The following is a 25,291-nucleotide window of genomic DNA, read 5'->3' as shown; positions in this document are numbered from 1 at the left end:
TTTGCCACAGAAGGCTGTGGAGGCCAAGTCAATGGATATTTTTAAGGCAGAGATAGATAGATTCTTGATTAGTACGGGTGTCAGAGGTTATGGGGAGAAGGCAGGAGAATGCGGTTGGGAGGGAGAAATAGATCAGCCATGATTGAATGGCAGAGTAGACTTGATGGGCCAAATGGCCTAATTCTGCTCCTATCACTTATGACCTTATGATGTTGCCAGGACTCGAGGGCCTGAGCTACAGGGAGAGGTTGGCCAGGCTAGGACTTTATTCCTTGGAGCGCAGGAGGATGAGGAGTGATCTTATCGAGGTGTACATGGCCATGAGGGGAATAGATTGGTGGTGCCCCACCCAGGCGACTCTTTGTGTGCTGGTCGCAGAAGTCGATCTGCAATCACGCATTACAATTGCTCCACTCTTTCAAACCTATACTTTGACAGCAACATTTCTACTTTAACTATGCCATCTATACACTGTGGATGGCTCGATTGTAATCATGTATTGCCTTTCCGCTGAATGGATAGCACCCAACAAAAGCTTTTTACTCTACCTCGGTACACATGACAATAAACAATATACTAAACTAAACCAAACTAAACTAAACTAACTTAAACTAAACTAAACCAAGTGAAACTAAACTAACTAAACTAGATAGGGTGAAGGGACAGAGTCTTTTACCCAGAGTAGGGGAAAGATTTAATAGAAAAATGAGGGGTAACTTTTTCACACAGAGGTTGGTGGATGTATGGAACAGGCTGCCGGAGGAGGTAGTTGAGACAGTTACTATAACAACATTTAAAAGACTTTTGGACAGGGACGTGGATTGGAAAGGTTAGAGTGATATGGGCCAAATGTGGGCAGGTATTGGGTATTGGGTAAGTTGGGCCAAAGGACTTGTTTCCATTCAGTATGTATGACTCAATTGGATTGGCATCTGGCTGTACAGTCGGGGCTGTGTAAGGAGAGAGTAAGGGGCTGAGAACGCATCTTTGCCAGGGGCACTACTGTTGAGTATTATCGTAGAGGGTGATTTGTCCCCTATGCTCACTGACTGTAGTCTGTTGGTCAGGAAGTGGAGGATCCAGTTACAGAGGCGAATGCTGACTATTATTGCCTATTGTCTATTGTCTGATTCCAAGGTCCACGAGTTTGGAGCTGTGCTTGGATGGGATAATGGCACTGAAAGCATAGAAATGTAGAAACATAGAAAATAGGTGCAGGAGTAGGCCATTTGGCCCTTCGAGCCAGCACCACCATTCAATAAGATAATAGACAATAGACAATAGACAATAAGTGCAGGAGCAGGCCATTCGGCCCTTCAAGCCAGCATCGCCATTCAACGTGATCATGGCTGATCATCCCCAATCAGTACCCCGTTCCTGCCTTCTCCCCATATCCTCTGACTCCGCTATTTTTAAGAGCCCTATCTCGCTCTCTCTTGAAAGCATCCAGAGAACCTGCCTCCACCGCCCTCTGAGGCTGAGAATTCCACAGACTCACCACTCTCTGTGAGAAAAAGTGTTTCCTCGTCTCCGTTCTAAATGGCTTACTCCTTAATCTTAGACTGTGGCCCCTGGTTCTGGACTCCCCCAACATCGGGAACATGTTTCCTGCCTCTAGCGTGTCCAAGCCCTTAACAATCTTATATGTTTCAATGAGCCCTTAACAATCTTATATGTTTCAATGGATCATGGCTGATCATCCAAAATCCGTGCCCAGTTCCTGCTTTCTCCCGATATCCCATGCTTCCGTTAGCGCTAAGAACTACATCTAACTCCCTCTAGAATACATCAAAGCAGGACTGTCGTCTACGAATAGGAGTCTGACGGAGATGTCTCTCTTATCCAGTTGTGCCAGGGATGAGTGTAGGCCCAGGGCAATGGCATTAGTCGTGGACCTGTTGCGGCAGTAGGTGAACTTCACTGGGCTGGAATGAATGTGTTCCATAAACAATATCCCGAAGCACTTCATGATGGTGGACGTCAAGGCGACTGGTCGGTAGTCATTACAACGTGCTATTCTTTGGCACCGGGATGATAGTGGTCTTCTTGAAGCAGCTGGGTACCTCAGATTGGAAAAGGAAGAGGTTAAAGATGTCTGTGAATATACCACCTAAGGACATGGCCAGGAACTCCATATGGGCCAGTTGCTTTCCGCAAGTTCACCCCCAGAAAGGCCGATCTTACCGAAGTTTTGTTAAATATTAGACAATCCACCTGCATCTTTGCTGTAAAAAAAAAATGTCATATTGATTTAATTCTAGAATAGTGAGAGTTGCCATTGCCACAGAGTGGTAAAAAAGAAATTGTACCTTGACATTGATTTCATTTTGGAATAGGAATAATACACAACAGTCCAAATAAGATGAAGCCATGTTGTAGAACAAATACCTTTGAAATCAGGCAAGTTAGAGATACAGCGCGGAAACAAGCCCTTCCGCCCACCGAGTCCGCACTGGCCAGCGATCCCCGCACACTAACACTATCCTACACACACTAGGGATAATTTACAATGATACTAAGCCAATTAACCTACGAACCTCTACGCCGTTGGAGTGTGGGAGGAAACCGGAGCTCCCAGAGAAAACCCACGTGGTCAGGATCGAACCGCGGCCTCTGGCGCTGTGAGGCAGCAACTCTACAGCTGCGCCATCGACCATGACGGATATGAAGCAGAAACATTTGAATGCTCCAAGATTACTATAGTTCACCTTGATGGAAACATAGGCAGAAGGAACCCCATAAGACTCTGCAGTAAGTACCACTTTAAGGTTTCTATAACAACTTAACCGATCAGACTTCACAAAAGATAATCACAGATCAGTCATCAGCTCAGTGATTTGTCGTCCCATCTTGCAGCCAGAGCCATGTGTGGTGATACGATTTATGGTACAAGCAGTAAATGTGATGGTCACTGAAAGTGAAAACTAATATAATAATGTCTCCTGTCTGCAATAAATCTATAAATGCAGTTTGACGCTACAAGGAAAAAAAAATCAGTACCGAGCAGCCATCAAAACACCAGTTTCTCATTTTCAATCATGCATTTATCAATTTCAAGTTGACTTCACGAGCACAACATTGACCAATTAGTAAAATCCAGTTGCAAGAATTGTGCACTGACAATGTTGTCCCCATTAAAAAAAATACATTTTTTGTAAAGAATCCTGTTCAATAATTTATGGCAGGTTGTTGACAGCGTGTATCAATCAGCATTAGATGGAGACACATCACCTACCCATTCCTGTAAGGAGTTGTAGATGCTGGAATGTGAAGGAAGATGTCTGAAGAAGGGTCTCGACCCAAAACGTCACCCATTCCTTCTCTCCAGAGACGCTGCCTGTCCCGCTGAGTTACTCCAGCATTTTGTGTCTATCTACGTGCAGGAAGATGATATGTGACTTTGTTTAGTTTAGTTTAGAGATACAGCGCGGAAACAGGCCCTTCTGCCCACTGGGTCCGGATCCCCGCACATTAACACTATCCTACACCCACTTAACCTACAAACCTGTACGTCTTTGGAATGTGGGAGGAAACTAAACATCTCGGAGAAAACCCGCGCGAGGTGAGAAAAACTTTTTTCACACAGAGAGTGGTGAATCTCTGGAACTCTCTGCCACAGAGGGTAGTTGAGGCCAGTTCATTGGCTATATTTAAGAGGGAGTTAGATGTGGCCCTTGTGGCTAAGGGGATCAGAGGGTATGGAGAGAAGGCAGGTACGGGATACTGAGTTGGATGATCAGCCATGACCATATTGAATGGCGGTGCAGGCTCGAAGGGCCGAATGGCCTACTCCTGCACCTAATTTCTATGTTTCTATGTTTCTATGTCACGGGGAGAATCTTCAAACTCCGTGTAGACAGCACCCGTAGTCGGGATCGAACCCTGGTCTCCGGCGCTGCATTCGCTGTAAAGCAGCAACTCTACCGCTGCGCCATCGTGACAGCCCATTTCTTGAGCCAATTTAGGAGTGGAATTAAGGAGAATGCACTAGGCTAGCACGATCTGCATGATAACATGTGTGTAACATCGAAGATAGTTACAAAATGCTGGAGTAACTCAGCGGGTCAGGCAACATCTCTGAAGAAAAGGAACAACTGACGTTTCAAGTCGAGACCCTCCTTCAGACTGAGAGTCGGGGGAACGGGAAACTACAGGTATGAAAGATACAGAGCAAATTAGTGCCAGCACCAATGACTGAAGAAAGGTGGAGCCCAAACGTTCAATTCAGTAGATTATTGTCACATTTACCGAGGTACAGTGGAAAGCTTTTTGGTGTATGCCATCCTGTTAGCAGAAAGATAATACAGTACACTCAGAAAGTATTCAGACCACTTCACTTTTTCCACATTTTGTTACGTTACAGACTTATTTTAAAATGGATTAAATTCTTTTTTTATCATCCATCCACACACAGTACCCCAGAATGAAAAAAGCGGAAACAGGTGTTTAGAAATTTTTGCAAAGTAATTAAAAATAAATAACTGAAATATCACATTTACATAAGTATTCAGACCTTTTGCTATAATACTCAAAATTGAGCTTCGGTTCGTCCTGTTTCCATTGATAATCCTTGAGATGTTTCTACAACTTGATTGGAATCCACCAGTGGTAAATTAAAATGATCGGACATGATTTGGAAAGGCACATAATGTCCCACAGTTGACAGTGCATGTCAGAGCAAAAGCCAAGCCATGATGATGAAGGAATTGTCTGTAGACCTCCGAGACAGGATTGTGTCGAGACACAGGTCTGGGGAAGGGTATGAAAGCAATTTCTGCAGCATTGCAGGTCCCGAAGAGCACAGTGGTCTCCGTCATTCTTAAATGGAACAACTTTGGAACCACCAGGACTCTTCATAGAGCTGGCCGCCCGGCCAAACTGAGCAATCGGGGGAGAAGGGAATTGGTCAGGGAGGTGACCAAGAACCCGATGGTCACTCTGACAGAGCTCCAGAGATCCTCTGTGGAGATGGGAGAACCTTCTGGAAGGACAACTATATCTGCAGCACTCCACCAATCAGGCCTTTATGGTAGAGTGGCCAGAAGGAAGCCACTCCTCAGTAAAAGGCACATGACAGCCCGCTTGGAGTTTGCCAAGGGTTGTTTTCTCTGATGCTCTGGTCTGATGAAACCAAGATTGAACTCTTTGGCCTGAATGCCAAGCGTCACGTCTGGAGGAGACTAGGCACTGCTCATCACCTGGCCAATACCACATCTACAGTGAAGCAAGGTGGTGGCAGCATCATGCTGTGGGGATGTTTTTCAGCGGCAGGAACTGGGAGACTAGTCAGGACCGAGGGGAAGATGAACGGAGCAAAGTACAGAGAGATCCTTGATGAAAACCAGCTTCAGGGCATTCTGGACCTCAGACTGGGGTGAAGGTTCACCTTCCAACAGGACAATGGCCCTAAGCACACAGCCAAGACAATGCAGGAGCGGCTTCATGACAAGTCCGTGAATGTCATCTACTATAAACCTACTGACTCCCATGGCTATCTGGACTACACTTCTTCCCACCCTGCTTCCTGTAAGGACTCCATCCCCTACTCCCAATTCCTCCGTCTTCGCCGCATCTGCTCCCAGGATGAGGCGTTCCACACCAGGGCATCTGAAATGTCCTCATTCTTCAGGGAACGGGGGTTCCCCTCCTCCACCATAGATGAGGCTCGCACCAGGGTCTCTTCCATACCCTGCAACACTGCTCTCTCTCCCAAATCCCCCCACTCGCAACAAGGGCAGAGTCCCCCTAGTCCTCACCTTTCACCCCACCAGCCGTCACATACAACAAGAAGTCCTCCGTCAGTTTCGCCACCTCCAACGTGACCCCACCACTCGCCACATCTTCCCATCTCCCCCCATGTCTGCCTTCTGCAAAGACCGCTCCCTCCGTAACTCCCTTGTCAATTCTTCCCTTCCTTCCCGTACCACCCCCTCCCCAGGCACTTTCCGTTGCAACCGCAAGAGATGCAACACTTGTCCCTTTACCTCCCCCCTCGACTTCATTCAAGGACCCAAACAGTCGTTCCAGGTGCGACAGATGTTCACCTGCATCTCCTCCAACCTCATCTATTGCATCCGCTGCTCTAGATGTCAGCTGATCTACATCGGTGAGACCAAGCGGAGGCTTGGCGATCGTTTCGCCGAACACCTCCGCTCAGTCCACAGTAACCAAGCTGACCTCCCGGTGGCTCAGCACTTCAACTCCCCCTCCCATTCCCCATCCGACCTCTCTGTCCTGGGTCTCCTCCATGGCCAGAGCGAGCAACACCGGAAATTGGAGGAACAGCACCTCATATTCCGCCTGGGGAGTCTGCATCCTGCGGCCATGAACATTGAATTCTCCCAATTTTCTTAGCCCTTGCTGTCTCCTCCTCTTCCTCAGCCCTCGGGCTGTATCCTCCCATCCCCCAGCCCTCGGGCTCCTCCTCCTCCTTTTTACTTTCTTCTCCCCCACCCCCCCATCATTCTGAAGAAGGGTTTCGGCCCGAAACGTTGCCTATTTCCTTCGCTGTAATGCTGCAACTCTACTGCTGTGCCACCGTGCCAAATGATAAGGGAATAACGATTTTACTGGGTTGTATGCAAAACAAAGCATTTAATTGTACTCGTATATGTGACAATAAGGTATTATCGAATCATTGAAGTGTTTTATAAATTTATAATGTCAGACAAAAAAAAAGTGATTATATCCAAAAAGGTACTGATTAAGGATGATCAGCCATAATCACATTGAATGGCGGTGCTGGCTCGAAGGACCGAATGGACCTATTGTCCATCGAGCTGCACCTATTGTCTACTGTCTTATTTTGTCACTTTTATTGTGTCTCTTTCTCTGATAACACATTTAATTTAAAAAAAAGTTTTTATTTTTAAATGTTTAACTTCAATTTACTTTAATTTAACAAAAAACATGTTTAATTGTTGAACATGAATACTGACAATCAAATAATTATTTTGTCGTTATTAAAAAATTCAGCCAACCTATAAACGTGTAGGGACAGGGTTAGGACATACAATCTCTCGGGAACATTCTGTCATTGAATCGAATCTTGCCTGATCTGAACCTCAATCCCATTTAACCACCTTTGATCCACATCTCTTAATATCTTTACCCAACAAAAATCAATTGACCTCAATCCTGATCATTTTACTTGACCCTGCATCAATTTGGAGTTCTTGCCACACTACCACTCTTCGTGGCGCAGCGGTAGAATTGCTGCCTTACAGCGCCTGCAGCGCTGGAGACCCAGGTTCGATCCTGACTACGGGTGCTGTCTGTACGGAGTTTGTATGTTCTCCCTGTGATCTGCGTGGGTTTTTTCCGATATCTCCGATATCTTTGGTTTCCTCCCATGCTCCAAAGACGTGCAGGTTTGCAGGTTAAGTGGCTTGATGTATGTGCAAATTGTCCCTCGTGCGGAAGATAATATTAATGTGTGGGAATCACTGGTCGGTGCAGGCTCGGTGGGCCGTTGGGCCTGTTTCTGCGCTGTATCAGGATGACAGATGGCACAATGGGCTAAGTGTTCGGCTGGCGACCGGAAGGTAGCCGGTTCGAATCCCGCTTGGAGTGCATACTGTCGTTGTGTCCTTGGGCAAGACACTTCACCCACCTTTGCCTGTGTGTGAATGTGTGTGAGTGATTGGTGGTGGTCGGAGGGGCCGTAGGCGCAGATTAGCAGCCACGCTTCCGTCAGTCTGCCCCAGGGCAGCTGTGGCTACAGAAGTAGCTTACCACCACCGAGTGTGACTGAGGAGTGTATGAATAATGCGATGTAAAGCGCCTTGAGTATTAGAAAGGCGCTATATAAATCCCATCCATTATTATTATTATTATCTCTAAACTATATACTACCATATCAAGAAGGGCTTCAGATTAATTTTGAATGGCTTCGGTTCAATGTTAACATTCTTTTGCTTTTTTACAAAATGCATTTGTACATGCGTGTGTAAGAGAAAGAAAATATGTTTTACTCAAATGTTTATAAACTATTCTTGACTTAGTCAGCCTAAGAGTTTAATTCCCATTCCCATGCTGACATTTTCTGTCCTGGGCCTCCTCTACTGTCAGAGTGAGGCCAAATGCAAATTGGAGGAACGGCACCTTAAATTTTGCTTGGGCAGCTTACAAACCGGGGGTATGAATATTGATTTTACTAACTTCAAGTAACCCTTGGTTCCCCTCTCTCTCCCGCACCCACCCAAATTGCAGTACTAGTTTCAAAGTGGTCCTGTTGAGTCTCATTGTCTGTAACTCGTTTTCACCTAAACCCACAGCTAACAATGGCCTGTTCCCTTTATCACCGTTACTTTTTTGCATATCTTTCATTCATTTGTTCTATATTCTTCTCTATAGCTCAGTCTATATCTCTTGTTTCTCTTTCCCCTGACTCCCATTCTGAAGAAGGGTCTTGACCCGAAAAGTCACATATTCCCTTTCTCCAGAGATGCTGTCTGACCCGCTGAGTTACTCCAGCTTTTTGCATCTATCTTCAGTTTAAACCAGCATCTGCAGTTTCTTCTTACAAAATATAGATATCTTGCTGTATACTTGGTGATGGGTGTAATGCAAAAGGATGTACATACTTCATATAGACATTAAACAATTTACAAATGTATATATCCATGTGAGAAGGATCTTGATCAGTTGGGCAGATGTGCTGAAGAATGGTTAATGGAGTTTAATACAGAGAAGATAGATATCTTTGGTATCTATTGGGATGTGCGGCGTCTATCTTTAGTACAAACCAGCATCTGCAGTTCCTTCCTACACATTAGTACAGTGAAGTGTGAGGTGTTGCGTTTCCGGACGTCTAATCATGAGAGGAATAGATTGGGTAAATGCACAGTCTTTTACCCAGAGTAGGGGAAACACAAAACAGAGGTTTGTGAGGGGAAAATGATTTAATAGGAAACTGAGGGGCAACATTTTTACATGCAGGATGGTCAGGATATGGGCAGGCAAGTGGGACTAGTTGGGATATGGTGCTCAGCATGGGCAAGTTGGGCCAAAGGGTCTGTTTCCACTCTGTATGGCTCTATGACAATAACTCTAAGCATGTGGTCCTTTTAAGATTATTTTTCCATTAATTGTTATCATTCCAATTGGTACTTTAAAGCAACTCCCAAATACTGCCCTTGTGTTTGGATATGCTGAGTTAGGGAGGCTACCGTGGTGCAGTGGTAGAGTTGCTGCCTTACAGCGCCAGGGACCCGAGTTCGATCCCGACTACGGGTGCTGTCTGTACAGAGTTTATACGTTCTCCCTGTGGCATGCGTTGGTCGGCATGGGCAAGGGCAACCCTTTGCAAGTGTTTTGTCCGAGATCTTCAGTTTCCTCCCACACCACAGAGACGTGCAGGTTTGCAGGTTAATTACCTTGGTATAAATGTAAAACTTTCCCTGGTGTGTGTAGGATAGTGTTAATGTGCGGGGATCGCTGGTCGGTGCGGGCTCGGTGGGCCGAAGGCCCTGTTTCCGTGCATCATCAGCATCTTGTATATAATCCTTTGGACATTGGTCCTTACTGAGAAGTTAAAGTTACAATATTAATTATAAATATTAGGATATTAACATATAAAATTATAAAAGGACTGGACAAGCTAGATGCAGGAAACATTTTCCCAATGTTGGGCGAGTCCAGAACCAGGGGCCACAGTCTTAGAATAAAGGAGAGGCCATTTAAGACTGAGGTGAGAAAAAACGTTTTCACCCAGAGAGTTGTGAATGTATGGAATTCACTGCCACAGAGGGCAGTGGAGGCCAAGTCACTGGATGGATTTAAGAGAGAGTTAGATAGAGCTCTAGGGGCTGGTGGAATCAAGGGATATGGGGAGAAGGCAGACACGGGTTATTGACTGGGGACGATCAGCCATGATCACAATGAATGGCGGTGCTGGCTCCAAGGGCCGAATGGCCTCCTCCTGCACCTATTGTCTATGTTTTTCTATGACATGAGCTGTTCAGCAAAGGCAGCCATCTCTAAAAATACTGGCAGGAACATGTTAATAAAGAAAATTCAGGTGTACTGGAATGTAAAGGTCTTTGCAAGGGCAGTAATTCACAAAGAAGGAGAACTATTGTCGTATTTTATAGTGAGAAATGCAGCCGAGGAACACAATGATCAAGGCTTAATGCAAAATAATAGATTTCCTCCAGAAAACAGTGTCAAGTAGACCGTTTCTATTTTTGTCACATTCTCCCGCCTCACAAGGAGACCACATCTATTCCGTTTTCCTCGGCACTTGTCAATTATGTACAATCCATTTTACTGGACTATCCCGGCGGTCTCCAGGCCCACTCCAGCAGCAAATAAATAAAACGCAGTCAATAAGATGACAATGAGTATCTCCGGGGAGTGGAGAGGATTTGTGGGGCACTTTCTACAGAAAATTGGTCTCTGGGGCACAATTACTCATTCGGAGACTGAGAGAGAAATGATTTATGTTGGTGGCAGCAGATCGCTCTGTGAATAGTAACCTTTGCTGTAGCCCACAGTATAACACACCACCTGTAACACTGCAGCGCTGGGTAAAGACGTGTCTTTCTTACATTTTTTTTAAATCTCTCCCGCAGTCTGTACCCACTGCAGTCGGCCGCACTTGAAAAGAACAGCGGTGTAATAATACGGCGCGATCGTTTCCTATAAAGACGCACCATCCATTTTTCACTCCCTGTCAATGTCAGGCAAGGCTTGAGATTCACATTCACCCCAGCACTGACGTCTGAGTGTTTGGCACACCGGCTTTGAGCGCAGCTACTGAGTTTTTAAATTATTTTCCCTCACAATTGTTTATGATTTTTGGCCTGAAAAGTTGTAGAGACACATTGCACTATTATTGTTTGTTTGTTTCTCTGTGTGCGTATGTCTACATTATATGTGTGTGAATATATGTACATATATGTGCAGGAAGGAACGGCAGATACTGGTTTAAACCGAAGATAGACACAAAATGCTGGAGTAACTCAGCGGGACGGGCAGCATCTCTGGAGAGAAGGAATGAGTGACGTTTCATTCATAATATCTTCTTCTTCTTTCGTGTGGCGTGCACAGCCTAAAGTTGTTGGACAACTTGTACTATTTGATCTTCCGTTTGTGCACATCGAGTTGATTGCATTAGTCGAAACAGGGCGGACCACGTGAAGATTGCAATCTTCCACCCCATTCATAATATAATTATATTATATATTTAATATAATATATGTGTGTGTGTGTGTGTGTGTATGCATGTGTATGTATAAATGTGTGTATATGTGTGTGCATATATATACAATATACATATATACACACATATATATGTGTGAAGAAGAGTCTCGACCCGAATCGTCACCCATTCCTTCTTTCCAGAGATGCTGAGTGTTCAGCTTTTTGTGTCTATCTTCGGTTTAAACCAGCATCTGCAGTTCCTTCCTATATATCTCTAAGCTAAATTGAACTAAAAATATATTTGTGTGTATGTGTGTGTGTGTGTGTGTGTGTATATCTATATATATATATATCTATATACACACACAAATATATATAATACACACACAAATATATTAAACACACACATACTAAACTAAATATATAAAAACTAAATTTGTATGTATTAGTTTTTATATATTTAGTTTAGAGATCCAGGGCAGAAACATCAAGTCCTCGCCGACCAGCGATCGCTCCGTACACTAGCACTTTCCTACACTATCCAGAAAACTAGGGACAATTTGCTTTTTTTACTAAAGCCAATTAACCTACAAATCTGTACATCTTTGGAGTGTGGGAGGAAACCAGAGCACCTGGGGAAAACCCATGTGGTCACGGCCCACGGGGAGAATGTACAAACACTGTTCAGACAGCACCTGCAGTCAGGATCGAACCTGGGTCACAGGCGCTGTAAGGCAGCAACTCCACCCCTGCGCCAACATGCCGCCCTGTCTTTACTGCCAAGTTTTCTAGTTACCTCCTCAAAAAACTCAAGCAAATTGGTGAGAATGAAAAATAGAGCTAACAGTTCAAATCGAAGACTATCTATCAAAAAAAGCTCTTTAAGCTGCAGTGGCAGTGAGAGATGGGGATAGTTCTGTTTAGGTTTTATTACTGTCACAAGTACCAAGGTACAGTGAGACATTGTGTTTTGCATGCTATAAAAACAGATCTGATATTTCATAATATCAGATCTGCTCTACTCCATGCTCTACTCCCTCTTCACTCACGACTGTGTCCCTGCATTCGACACCAACACCATCGTGAAGTTTGCAGACGACACAACAGTGATTGGGCTGATCACCAACGGTGATGAAACAAACTACAGAGCGGAGGTGCAGAACCTGGCGGACTGGTGCGCCAATAACAACTTGGCACTAAACACCTCCAAGACCAAGGAGCTGATTATTGACTTCAGGAGGTCCCATTCTGGAGAATACGCCCCAATCTCCATTTACGGGGAAAGTGTGGAGAGAGTGTCCAGCTTTAAGTTTCTGGGCACTCACATTTCAGAAGACCTCACATGGTCCACGAACACCGCCGCGCTGGTCAAGAAGGCACAGCAACGACTGTTCTTCCTGAGGACATTAAAAAAGACTGGTCTGCCCCAACAGCTGCTGACAACGTTCTACCACTGCACCACAGAGAGCATACTAACGTATGGCATCTCTGTGTGGTATCTCAGCTGCACGGAGGCGGAGAGGAGAGCTCTTCAGCGCGTCGTCAACAGAGCGCAGCGGATCATCGGGACAGAGCTACCAGCTTTGGAGGGCATCTACCACACGCGGTGCCTCAGGAAGGCCCTCAGCATCCATAAGGACTCATCACACCCCTGCCACGGTCTGTTTCAACTACTTCCCTCCAGCAGACGTTACAAGGCCTTCTACGCCCGAACCTCCAGACTCAGGAACAGTTTTATCCCAAGAGCTATAGCGGCTCTGAACCGGCCCTAATGAGTGCCTCCCCACCCACCCCCTTTGGACAGTCTCCCTCAGATGGTCACGTCAATCAATTCAGCTTGCTTATTTATGTATTGTATTTATTTACCTTTCTTGTACATCAGTGGAGCTGCACACTAAATCTCGTTGCACTGACGTGCAATGACAATAAAAGATATTATTATTATTATTATTATTATTATTATTATTATTATTCATACATAAAACCAATCGGTTCAACTCGAGTACAATAGATAAAACAAAGGGGAAGATGCAATGTATAGAATATATCGTTGTAGTGCACCAGTTCCTGGCATAAAAGGAACATTCTCTCATTGTCAGCAAAGGCGATTGTGATTGACTTCAGGAATTGATACTTGATTAGTACAGGTGTCAGGGGTTACGGGGAGTAGGCAGGAGAATGTGGTTAGGAGGGAGAGATGGATAGATCGGCCATGATTGACTGGCAGAATAGACTTGATGGGCCGAATGGCCTAATTTTACTCCTATCACTTATTAACTTAAGAAACAGTACACATACCCCGATGTACATTGACAGTATGAGACACTTTCCACTATTATTGTTTGTTTGTTTCTATGTGTATGTATGTGTATATTAGATATGTATAGGAAGGAACTACAGGTGCTGATGTAAACCAAAGATAGACACAAAAAGCTGGAGTAACTCAGCAGGACAGGCAGCATCTCTGGAGAGAAGGAATGGGTGATGTTTCGGGACGAGACCCTTCTTCAGATATAAATATGTGTATAAATATATATATATACATACTAGTCTAAGTGGGACCCATTGGTTCACATGGGAGGGCTGGTCCCCCAATGCAATATTCCACCTCTCCAACAATTCCAATATTGGTGGTCAGTGGGGGGGGAGAGCTTTCTGGAGCGCTAGTATGGGTGTTGTGGGCCAAAAGGACTGGTTTCCAGAGGGCTAGTATGGACATTGTGGGCCAAATAAATTATTGGGCTGGCAGCTCAGTCACTCAGGCCTGGTGGGCTGGCAGCTCAGTCACACAAGCCTGGTGGGCTGGCAGCTCAGTCACACAGGCCTGATGGGCTGGCAGCTCAGTCACACAGGCCTGGTGGGCTGGCAGCTCAGTTACTCAGGCCTGGTGGGCTGGAAGCTCAGTCACTCAGGCCTGGTGGCCTGGCAGCTCAATCACTCATGCCTGGTGGGCTGGCAGCTCAGAAACTGCCAGAAATTCTGCCCAAAACAGGTGAGAGACCATGAGAGAGAAGGGGGAGAGAGTGGAGAATCAATTTTAGACATTTTTCATCTTTTTCTGCAGATCACAGCAATGAAGGAGGAAAGTCTATCCTGGCCTGGATATCACAGGGAGCCAATGAAGGGAGGGAGAAAAATACTGGGGTGTGGTTTAATACTTGCAGGGGGAATACATACTGATGGGCCGAAGGGACTCCTCCTGGGCTAGTACAAGCCTGATGGGTCGAAGGGGCTCTTTAAAAATAAATATCTGAGTGAAATCTCAGTGAGACACTTTTTCTGGACTTTTCCTGGCCTGGCACGGGCCTTTTGGGCCAAAATGCTCCTCCTAGGCTAATACGGGCATACGAAATTAGTGGTTTCAGGCAGGCTAAACAACTCATTTCATTTCATTTCCATCTCAATTTCAAGCACAGGGCAGGCCAAACTGCTCTTGCATTTTATTTCATTTCCATTTCCATTGCAGTTTCAAGCACAGGGTAGGCCAAACAGCTCATTGCATTTTCATTTCATTTCCATTGTCATTGCTGTTTCGAGCACAGGGCAGGCCGAACAGCTCATTGCATTTTCATTTCACTTCCATTGCCATTGCAGTTTCAAGCACAGGGCAGGCCGAACAAATTGCATTTTCATTTCACTTCCATTGCCATTGCAGTTTCAAGCACATGGCAGGCAGAACAGCTCATTGCATTTTCATTTGACTTCCATTGCAGTTGCAAGCACAGGGCAGGCCGAACAGGTCATTGCATTTTCATTTCACTACCATTGCCATTGCAGTTGCAAGCACAGGGCAGCCCGAACAGCTGATTGCATTTTCATTTCACTTCCATTGCCATTGCAGTTTCAAGCACAGGCCAGGCTGAAAAGCTGATTGCATTTTCATTTCACTTCCATTGCCATTGCAGTTTCAAGCACAGTGCAGGCCGAACAGCACATTGCATTTTCATTTCACTTCCATTGCCATTGCCATTGCAGTTTCAAGCACAGCACAGGCCAAGCCAAACAGCTGATTGCATTTTCGTTTTATTTCCATTGCCATTGCCATTGCAGTTTCTCCAGCAATTTTGTCTACCTTCGATTTTTACAGCATCTACAGTTCTTTCTTAAACATGGACAAAGTGACCTAATATGCCTGTTCCCATTCCATCTAGCTCTATGATAGAGTCTGAAGAAGGGTCTCGACCCAAAACGTCACCCATTCCTTCTCTCCAGAGATGCCATCTGACCCGCTGAGTTACTCCAGCATTTTGTGTCTACCTTAGCTCCATGACTACATGGTTCCCATAAAGGTAATAGATTTTTATTAATATTCTACTTTCTGGTATAATTGGACTGATTATTATTATTGTAACTGATGGAAGTCTTCTTGTACGAATCTTTCTTGACCAGCTTGGTTTTAATCATTCTTTTCTTTTTATTCTTCGCCTTAGTTTGTTGAGTCATCAATGAAGAAAAATGTTGTGAATATTTTATGGGTGAGATGTCACATGAAATAATTCTAATGAGATCAGAGATAGGTGTCTTTGAACTGGCACTAATCAGACACATCATGTGCTTTATTTATTATCCATTTGATTCATTTTACCTGAGGACATGCTCTGTCGAACCAGTGCAATTTACAGCAGGCTTAACTGTGCCACCACTCAGTCAGACTACAGATTAAACACTTCAATTGATTGCAAGGATATGGAGATTTCAAGTAAGCTCTCTGAGAATGTTTCTCTCGTTATATAGGGAGACACGTTGGTGCATCGGTAGAGCTGCTGCCTCACTGCGCCAGAGACCCGGGTTCGATCCCGACTACGGGTGCTTGCCTGTACGGAGTTTGTACGTTCTCCCCGTGACCTGCGTGGGTTTTTTCCGAGATCATTCTACGACTCTTTGACCCTATATATTTCAATAGTGAATATTTCTCCATATCAGTTACAGCAGAAAAAAACATTGAACAGAGGCAGAGAAGAAACGTAATGTAAAACTCTCTAAAATGTCGTATGTTGCTTATATTAATCAGATAGTGAAAGGCCTGGATAGAGTGGACGTGGAAAGGATGTTTCCAGTAATGTGCCTAGAATGTGCTGCCAGGAGGCAGATAATTTAGTGAGGCTTTTGGATAGGAACATGAATATGCAGGGAGTCAGGGATTTGGATCACGTGCAGGTAGAAGATGTTCAGCACGGACATTATGGGCCGAAGGGCCTGTTGCTGTGTCGTTCTATGTTCAATCTTCTATGTTGTGCCTTTTCTTAGCAGATAACTATAGGATGGTTAGTCTAGTGTCCATTAAGTGCCACACGGTGGTGCAGCAGTAGAGTTGTTGCCGCACAGCGCCAGAGACCCGGGTTCGATCCTGACTACGGGTGCTTGTCTGTACGGAGTTTGTACGTTCTCCCCGTGAGCTGCGTGAGTTTTTTCCGAGATCTTCGGTTTCCTCCCACACTCTGAAGACGTACAGGTTTGTAGGTTAATTGACTTGGTATTTAAAAAAAAGTTAAATTGTCCTTAGTGTGTGTGTGTGTGTGTGTGTAGGGTAGTGTTAATGTGCGGGGATCACTGGTTTGTGCGGACTCGGTGGGCCGAAGGGCCTGTTTCCGCGCTGTATCTCTGAACTAAAACTGAACTAATGGAAAACAGTTTTGAATCAATTATTATTATTTGGTAATTATTGATCATGATTTGGAAAATCAGAATCTGATCAGTCAGCACGGTTTCATGTGGGGAAATTCATGTCAAGAGTTTAAGAGTGAAGATTGTTAAATTGTCATAAATACATGAAATTCTCACCTGCTTGCTGTGCTAGTGCTCGTAGATGATATTTTGTTAACATGACATCATTTGTAATTTTGCCGCCCTTTATGGGGCAACTCTTCGCATACCCTGTGCATGCAAACCAAAGAATATCACTGTGACCTGTCACATGTGATAATAAAGTATTAAAGTATCATTCATTCTCATAACAAGCCTTTAAAAAGCTCAAAGGTACACAAAATTGCTGGGGAAACTCAGCGGGTGCAGCAGCATCTATGGAGCGAAGGAAATAGGCGACGTTTCGGGCCGAAACCCTTCTTCAGCTCAAATTTGGTTTGGGCTCTTTGAGGAAAAGTTATGTAAAATTAAAAATCTGAAGATGTAATGCTTTTGAATTTTCAAAAGGAGTTCAACAAAGTGCCACACAGAAGGTCATTTTGTACAATAGGACCATATTTTGGAGATAATGTATCAGTAGCGCCCGTTGGAGATAATTGGGTCATTTTCTACTTGGTCACCTGTAACCAGTATGATACCATCAGGGTACTGTCTGTCTGTCTGTCTGTCTGTCTGTCTGTCTGTCTGTCTGTCTGTCTGTCTGTCTGTCTGTCTATCTGTCTGTCTGTCTGTCTGTCTGTCTGTCTGTCTGTCTGTCTGTCTGTCTGTCTGTAATTTGAAGATAATTCAAAGATGGGCTGGTGGACAAAATGAGAAGAGAATGCAAATAAGAAAGAATAAAGAAAGGTATAGCACAGGAACGGGCCCTTCAGCCCACAATGTTTGTTCCGAACATGATGTCAAGTTAAACTGATCTCATCCGCCTACACACGATCCATATCCCTCATTAGATGGGCACATGGAAGAGCATGGAATGGAGGGATATGGCTCATGTACGAGCAGATGAGGTCAGATTATCTTGGCATCATGTTCGACGCAAATAATATTCAGCACAAACTCACATATATATCATAAACATCTGCCTCCACCACCACCACTGGCAATATGTTCCAGTGCTCTACCACTCTCGGGATAAAAAGACCTCCTCCGAGCATGTTGGCCGGCATGGGCAAGTTGGGCCGAAGGGCCTGTTTCCACACTGCGTCACTCTCTGGCTCCATGGCTCTATCTCCATTAAACTTTCCTCCTCTCGACTTATGGCTATGCCCTCTTGTGTTGGGCGTATCCACCCTGGGGAAGAATGTTCTGACTCTCTGTGCCTCTCATAATTTTATATACTTCTACTAAGTCTCCCCTCAACCTCCGACGTTCCAGAGAAAACATTCCGAGTATGTCCCACCTCTCCCTGGAGCTGTAACCCTCTAATGGATTCATAGAGTTTTACAGTGTGGAAACAGGCCCTTCGGCCCAACTTGCCCATGCTGACTAAAATGTCCCATTTCCACTAGTCCCACCTCTCTGTGTTTGGCCAAATGATTTGAACAGGCAGTATTCTAGTAAACCTCCTCTGCATCCTCTCCAAAGCCTCCACATCTTTCCTGAATGGGGTGACCAGAACCAGACATTATACCCCAAATGTGGCTTGACCAAAGTCCTATGGAGCTGCATCATGACCTCCTGACCCTTATATTCAATGCCCCTAGCAATGAAGGCAAACATACCATACGCCTTCTTTACCTCCCACTCTACTTGTGCAACCACCTTCAGTGAGCTATGAACTTGGACTCCAAGATCCCTCCACATATCAATGCTGTTAAGGGTCTTGCTATTAGCTGTATAGGAGAGGGTGGTCATGGTGGCACAGCGGTAGAGTTGCTGCCTTACAGCGAATGCAGGGCCGGAGACCCGGGTTCAATCCCAACTACGGGTGCTGTCTGTACAGAGTTTGTACGTCCTCCCTGTGATCTGCGTGAGTTTTCTCCGAGATCTTCGGTTTGCTCCCACACTCCAAAGACGTACAGGTATGTAGGTTAATTGGCTTGGTAAATGTAAAAATTGTCCCTAGTGGGTGTAGGATGGTGTTAATGTGTGGGGATCGCTGGTCGGCACGGACCCGGTGGGCCGAAGGGCCTGTTTCCGCGCGCTGTATCTCTAAACTAAACTAAAGTAAAAGATATACTGACAGGTGACACGATTGTGTGACAAGTCGGCAAATGGAGCAAAATGCAAAAAAAATATGTCAAGTGGTTCAAGAATGAAAAATCTAATTATCATTCAAATGTAGAAAAATCTGCAGAAAACTGAATTTGAAAAGGATTCGGGGAGACCTCAAACATAATGGGATATTATTGTACAGATACAGCATGTAATGTTATGGTCATTGGAAATATGGGAGAGGTATTTGCCAGCAGTATAATCATTGCAATGCCTTACCACAAATATATATCCTATGAACATATATTAAAAAAATTCCACAACTTTTAATTCACTTACAAAATTCACTTACAAAATGCTCCAGAGTTCAATGAATACACCGCAATATATTGGTCGCGACCCAAAATATTGTCTGTTTATTCGTTCAGTTAGACAGGTACATGGATAGGACAGGTTTGGAGGGATATGGACCAAGAGCAGGCAGGTGGGAGGAGTGCGGCTGGGACATGTTGGCCGGTGTGGGCAAGTTGGGCTGAAGGGCCTGTTTCCACACTGTATTACTCTATGACTATGACTATTCACTCCATAAATGTTGCCTGACCTGTTGAGTTTCTCCAACACGTGTAGGAAGGGACTGCAGATGCTGGTTTCAACCGAAGATAGGCACAAAATGCTGGAGTAACTCAGCAGGACAGGCAGTATCTCCAGAGAGAAGGAATGGGTGACGTTTCAGGTCGGATCTGAAGAAGGGTCTCAACCCGAAACGTCACCCATTCCTCCTCTCCAGAGATGCTGCCTGTCCCAATAAGTTACTCCAGCATTTTGTGTCTAATTTGAATTTCTCCAACACTTTGTGTTGTGCTTATGTTACCAGCGTCTGCAGTTCCTTGAGTCTGCCTTGCTAGATAAAGCCTGAAGAAATTTAATTCAGATAAATGCAAAACTAAACTGTCAAAAAGTGTTTTATTAGAACTTGCATCAGGCTAGGATAATTATAAACCACTGATAAACACAGACAATGTGCTACTTCTTGTACTGTGACAACCCCAAGTTATTTAATTATTTTAAAAACAACAGTTTTAAAACATTCTGAAGGTTCTGAAGGATCTTCAACCTGAAATCTTAACTGATCCTCCTTCCTCAACTGCTGCTAGACCCACACTCCAAAGTCGTACAGGTTTGTAGGTTAAACATAGAAAGTAGGTGCAGGAGTAGGCCATTCGGCCCTTCGAACTAACACTGCCATTCAATATGATAATGGCTGATCCTCATATCCCTTGATTCCGTTGGCCCTAAGACCTAAATCTAACTCTCCCTTGAAAACATCCAGTGAATTGGCCTCCACTGCTTTCTGAGGCAGAGAATTCCACAGATTCACAACTCTCTAGGTGAAAACATTTCCCCTCATCTCAGTCCTAAGGGCCGAATGTCCTACTCCTGCACCTAATTTCTATGTTTCTATGTAAATGGCCTACCCCTTATTCTTAACCTGTGACCCCTGGTTCTGGACTCCCCGAACATCGGGAACATTATTCCTGCATCTAGCCAGTCCAATCCCTTGAGAATTTTATTTGTTTCTATGACATGCCCTCTCATCCTTCCAAATTCCACTAAATTAGCAGACCAAAACTGCAACACAATACTCCAGGTGCGGTCTCACCAGGGCCGTGTATAACTGCAGCAGGACCTCCTTGGTCCTGTCCTCAAATCCTCCCGCTATGAAGACCAACATTCTATTTGTAATGTTAGCCTAGTGTGTAGGATAGTGTGGTGTACGGGGTAATCACTGGTCAGTGTGGACTCAGTGGGCCGAAGGGCCTGTTTCCATGCTGTATCCCTAAGGTCTAAAGTCTAAATAGAAAAACATGCAATAAATACTGTATATTAAGAATTCATATCAGAATTGAAAACCGCAAGTAGTGCAAATAAATGTAATGGAGCTTAATAAATAAATTGTATGTACATGTGCAGAGAAGGTTCACCAGACTGATTACTGGGATGTCAGGACTGTCTTATGAAGAAAGACTGGATAGACTTGGTTTATACTCTCTAGAATTTAGGAGATTGAGAGGGGATCTTATAGAAACTTACAAAATTCTTAAGGGGTTGGACAGGCTAGATGCAGGAAGATTGCTCCCGATGTTGGGGAAGTCCAGGACAAGGGGTCACAGCTTAAGGATAAGGGGGAAATCCTTTAAAACCGAGATGAGAAGAACTTTTTTCACACAGAGAGTGGTGAATCTCTGGAACTCTCTGCCACAGAGGGTAGTCGAGGCCAGTTCATTGGCTATATTTAGGAGGGAGTTAGATGTGGCCCTTGTGGCTAAGGGGATCAGAGGGTAAGGAGAGAAGGCAGGTACGGGATACTGAGTTGGATGATCAGCCATGATCATATTGAATGGCGGTGCAGGCTCGAAGGGCCGAATGGCCTACTCCTGCACCTAATTTCTATGTTTCTATGTTTCTACATAGTGGCATTCAAGATCCTTTTAGATAGGCACATGGATGTGCAGGGAATAGAGGGATATAAGTGAGATTTGTTTATCTTGCCATCATATTCAGCACAGACATTGTGGGCTGAAGGGCCTGTTCCTATGTTTTACTGTAATATCTTCTTTTAGTTTAGTTTAGAGATACAGGTCCTTCGGCCCACCGAGTCCACACCGAGCAGCAATCCCCGCACACTAACACTATCCTACACACCCTAGGGACAATCTTAGATTCATACCAAGCCAATTAACCTACATCTTTGGACTGTGGGAGGAAACCGAAGATCTCGGTGAAAACCCACGCAGGTCACGGAGAGAACGTGCAAACTCCGTACAGACAAGCACCCGTATTCAGGGTCGAACCCGGGTCTCTGGCGCTGTAAGGCAGTGGCGCCATCGCTGTGCCACCTTCTATGTAACTTTATGCCTGAGTCAATAAATATTTCTGTGTTCTCTGGGCTGTGTGTGAGTGTCCCATCCATCGCTAACACACAGCTCTGAAATATGGATCATTCTTAAGTGACAGAATATATTTTTACTGTATATTCATAACAACTCACAGGCATGTAACTATTTATTTCTGGGGGTAAAAGGAAATGCATTTACACTTTGATCAGAGCCTTTGATGCACATTGTCTCCTGAAGACAAATAAAGTGACATTTTCCATCAATTAAATGGTTTGCATACAAATCATTTCAGTTGACTGGGGCTGCAACGGAAATGGTCTAAAACTACTTTTTTGGACCTGCAGTCATAAAGCAGGCCATATAGTTATTACACCACATCACACAGGATTCACACATGTAAGCATCCTATTAACGATAATAAAAGCACTAAGAGCGTGTACACATATATAAAGGGAAGGGAGTCGCTAATGTAAACTGTGGTCGCTACAGGTGCACAGTGGAGAGCATGCTGACTGGTTGCATCGTGGCTTGGTTCGTAAACCTGAGCGGAAAAGACTACAAAAAGTTGTAAACACTGCCCAGTTACATCATCGGCTCTGACCTCCCTTCCATCGAGGAGATCTATCGCAGTCGCTGCCTCAAAAAGGCTGGCAGCATCATCAAGGACCCACACCATCCTGGCCACACACTCATCTCCCCACTACCTTCAGGTTGAAGGTACAGGAGCCTGAAGACTGCAACGATCAGTTTCAGGAACAGCTGCTTCCCCACAGCCATCAGGCTATTAACCTCGCTCGGACAAAACTCTGAACATTAATAGCCAATAATCTGTTTATTTGCACTTTATCAGTTTAATTATTCATGTGTGTATATATTTATGCAATGGCATATGGACACACTGATCTGTTCAGTATTCATGCCTACTATGTTCTGGTGTGCTAAAGCAAAGCAAGAATTTCATTGTCCTATCAGGGACAATAAAACTCTCTTGAACTCTTGAACTCTTAAAAGCTGGTCACCTGGAGGGTGAAATTGTGGAATTAATATCATGGTGGTAATATCATGAGTCTTTTTTAGTTTTGTTTATAAAATACAGCACAGAAACAGGCCCTTCGGCCCACCGAACCCCGCGCCGACCAGCAATCCCCACACATTAACACAATCCTACACACACTGGGAACAGGTTTTACATTTACCCCAAGCCAATTAACCTACAACCTCGCACGTCTTTGGAGTGTGGGAGGAAACCGAAGATCTCGGAGAAAACCCACGCAGGTCACGGGGAAAACGCACAAACTCCGTGCAGACAGCACCCGTAGTCAGGATCGAACCTGGGTCTCTGGCGCTGTAAGGCAGCAACTCTACCGCTGCGCCACCGTGCCACCCTTTCAATACTGAGTCTTTGAATACCACTTTGCATTTCTCTTCGTAATCTAAACCATTTACACCTCACGCTGCCTCGGCAAAGCCAGCAGCATAATCAAGGACGAGTTGCACCCCATCCACACTCTCTTCTCCCCTCTCCCAGCTGTTATCAGGCCATCCCACCAACAAGTAGAGTGCAGTTCTGAGCTACTATCTGCCTCATTGGAGACCCTCAGACTATCTTTGATCGGATTTTACTGGACTTGGAATAGGGAAGAGGAGAGAGAGGAGGGAGAGTAATTCAGCAAATAGATCTATCTTCGGGGAGGAGAAGAGAAACAAATACCCAGGCATCAACAGCGAAGTGAAAAGAAGGATATAGAAAATTAGTTCTGGTAATAAAAATGGAATAGCAGAAAATAGAGCATCTGAAAGCCAATAAATTGGGGAATTAGCTCAAATGGTAGAGCACTCTCTTAGCATGCAGGAGGTCGTGGGATTGACGCCTGCATTCTCCATTGGCGGTTTAGGGGCGGCACGGTGGCGCGGCGGTAGAGTTGCTGCCTTGCAGCGGCAGAGACCCGGGTTCGATCCTGACCATGGGTGCTTGTCTGCACGGAGTGTGCCTGCATGGAGTTTGCACGTTCTCCCTGTCACAATGTGAGTTTCCTCCGGGTGCTCCGGTTTCCTCCCAAACTCCCAAGACGTGCAGGTTTGTAAGTTACGGTAATTGGCTTCAGTGAAGATGGGAAACTGTCCCTGATGTGCAGGTCGGTGCAGAGTCGGTGGGCTGAAGGCACTGTTTCTGCGCTGTGTCTCTAAACTAAACCAAACTAATCTAAATTGCTAACCTGATAATGTGCATCCACAGTGCCTAGTGGATGCATTAGATTATCTGTTCCAAAATTCTACATGTCGGAGTCATAGAGTGATACAGTGTGGAAACAGGCCCTTCGGCCCAACATGCCCACACCGACCAACAATGTCCCAGCTACCCTAGTCCAGGTTATGGACTGATTTAATTTAGTTTAGAGATACAGCACGGAAATAGGCCCTTCAACCCAATCAGTCCACGTCAAACATCCATTCACACTAGTTTAGTTTAGTTAAGTTTAGTTAGAGATGCAGCGCAGAAACAGGCCCTTCGGCCCATCGAGTCTGCGCCGACCAGTGATCCCCGCACACTAACACTACCCTACACACCCTAGGGACAATTTATAATTTTACCGAAGCCAATTAGCCTACAAACCTGCACGTCTTTGGATTGTGGGAGGAAACCGGAGCTCCCGGAGAAAACCCACGCAGGTCACGGGGAGAACGTACAAACTCCGTCCAGACAAGCACCCATGGTTAGGATCGAACCCGGGTCTCTGGCGCTGTGAGGCTGTGACTCTACCGCTGCGCCACCGTGCCCCTTAAGTCATTCGGGACGACAGATGGCACAATGGGCTAAGTGTTCGGCTGGCAACCGGAAGGTAGCCGGTTCGAATCCCGCTTGGAGTGCATACTGTCGTTGTGTCCTTGGGCAAGACACTTCACCCACCTTTGCCTGTGTGTGAATGTGTGTGAGTGATTGGTGGTGGTCGGAGGGGCCGTAGGCGCAGATTGGCAGCCACGCTTCCGTCAGTCTGCCCCAGGGCAGCTGTGGCTACAGAAGTAGCTTACCACCACCGAGTGTGACTGAGGAGTGAATGAACAATGCGATGTAAAGCGCCTTGAGTATTAGAAAGGCGCTATATAAATCCCATCCATTATTATTATTATTATTTGTGCTCGGCCAGTCAGTTCACTGTTCGTTATTACGCGGATAGCTAATTAATACCCTATTTACAAGAGCATTTCCATTCATTACATTGGTTGCAGTGCCAAGAGGAATGGCCAGGCAGCTGGTTGATTTTGATGAGATTGTGGAGTCTATTTTACTGCTCGGAGCTTTCTATTGCATTTATGTGGCCTTACAATCACATTCACGGTTGTGTTAAGGAAAAGAGGATTTCATTCCCTCAGTGTCCCATTAATGTGACAAGAGGCGCAGCATTCCGCACATCAATGCCCAATACATCGGGAGCTGCCATGATTCATCCATT

Source organism: Amblyraja radiata, chromosome 4 (assembly GCF_010909765.2).
Source record: "Amblyraja radiata isolate CabotCenter1 chromosome 4, sAmbRad1.1.pri, whole genome shotgun sequence".
Classification (NCBI taxonomy): domain Eukaryota; kingdom Metazoa; phylum Chordata; class Chondrichthyes; order Rajiformes; family Rajidae; genus Amblyraja; species Amblyraja radiata.
The sequence above is the reverse complement of the archived record's forward strand: the minus strand, read 5'-3'. Positions refer to the sequence as shown.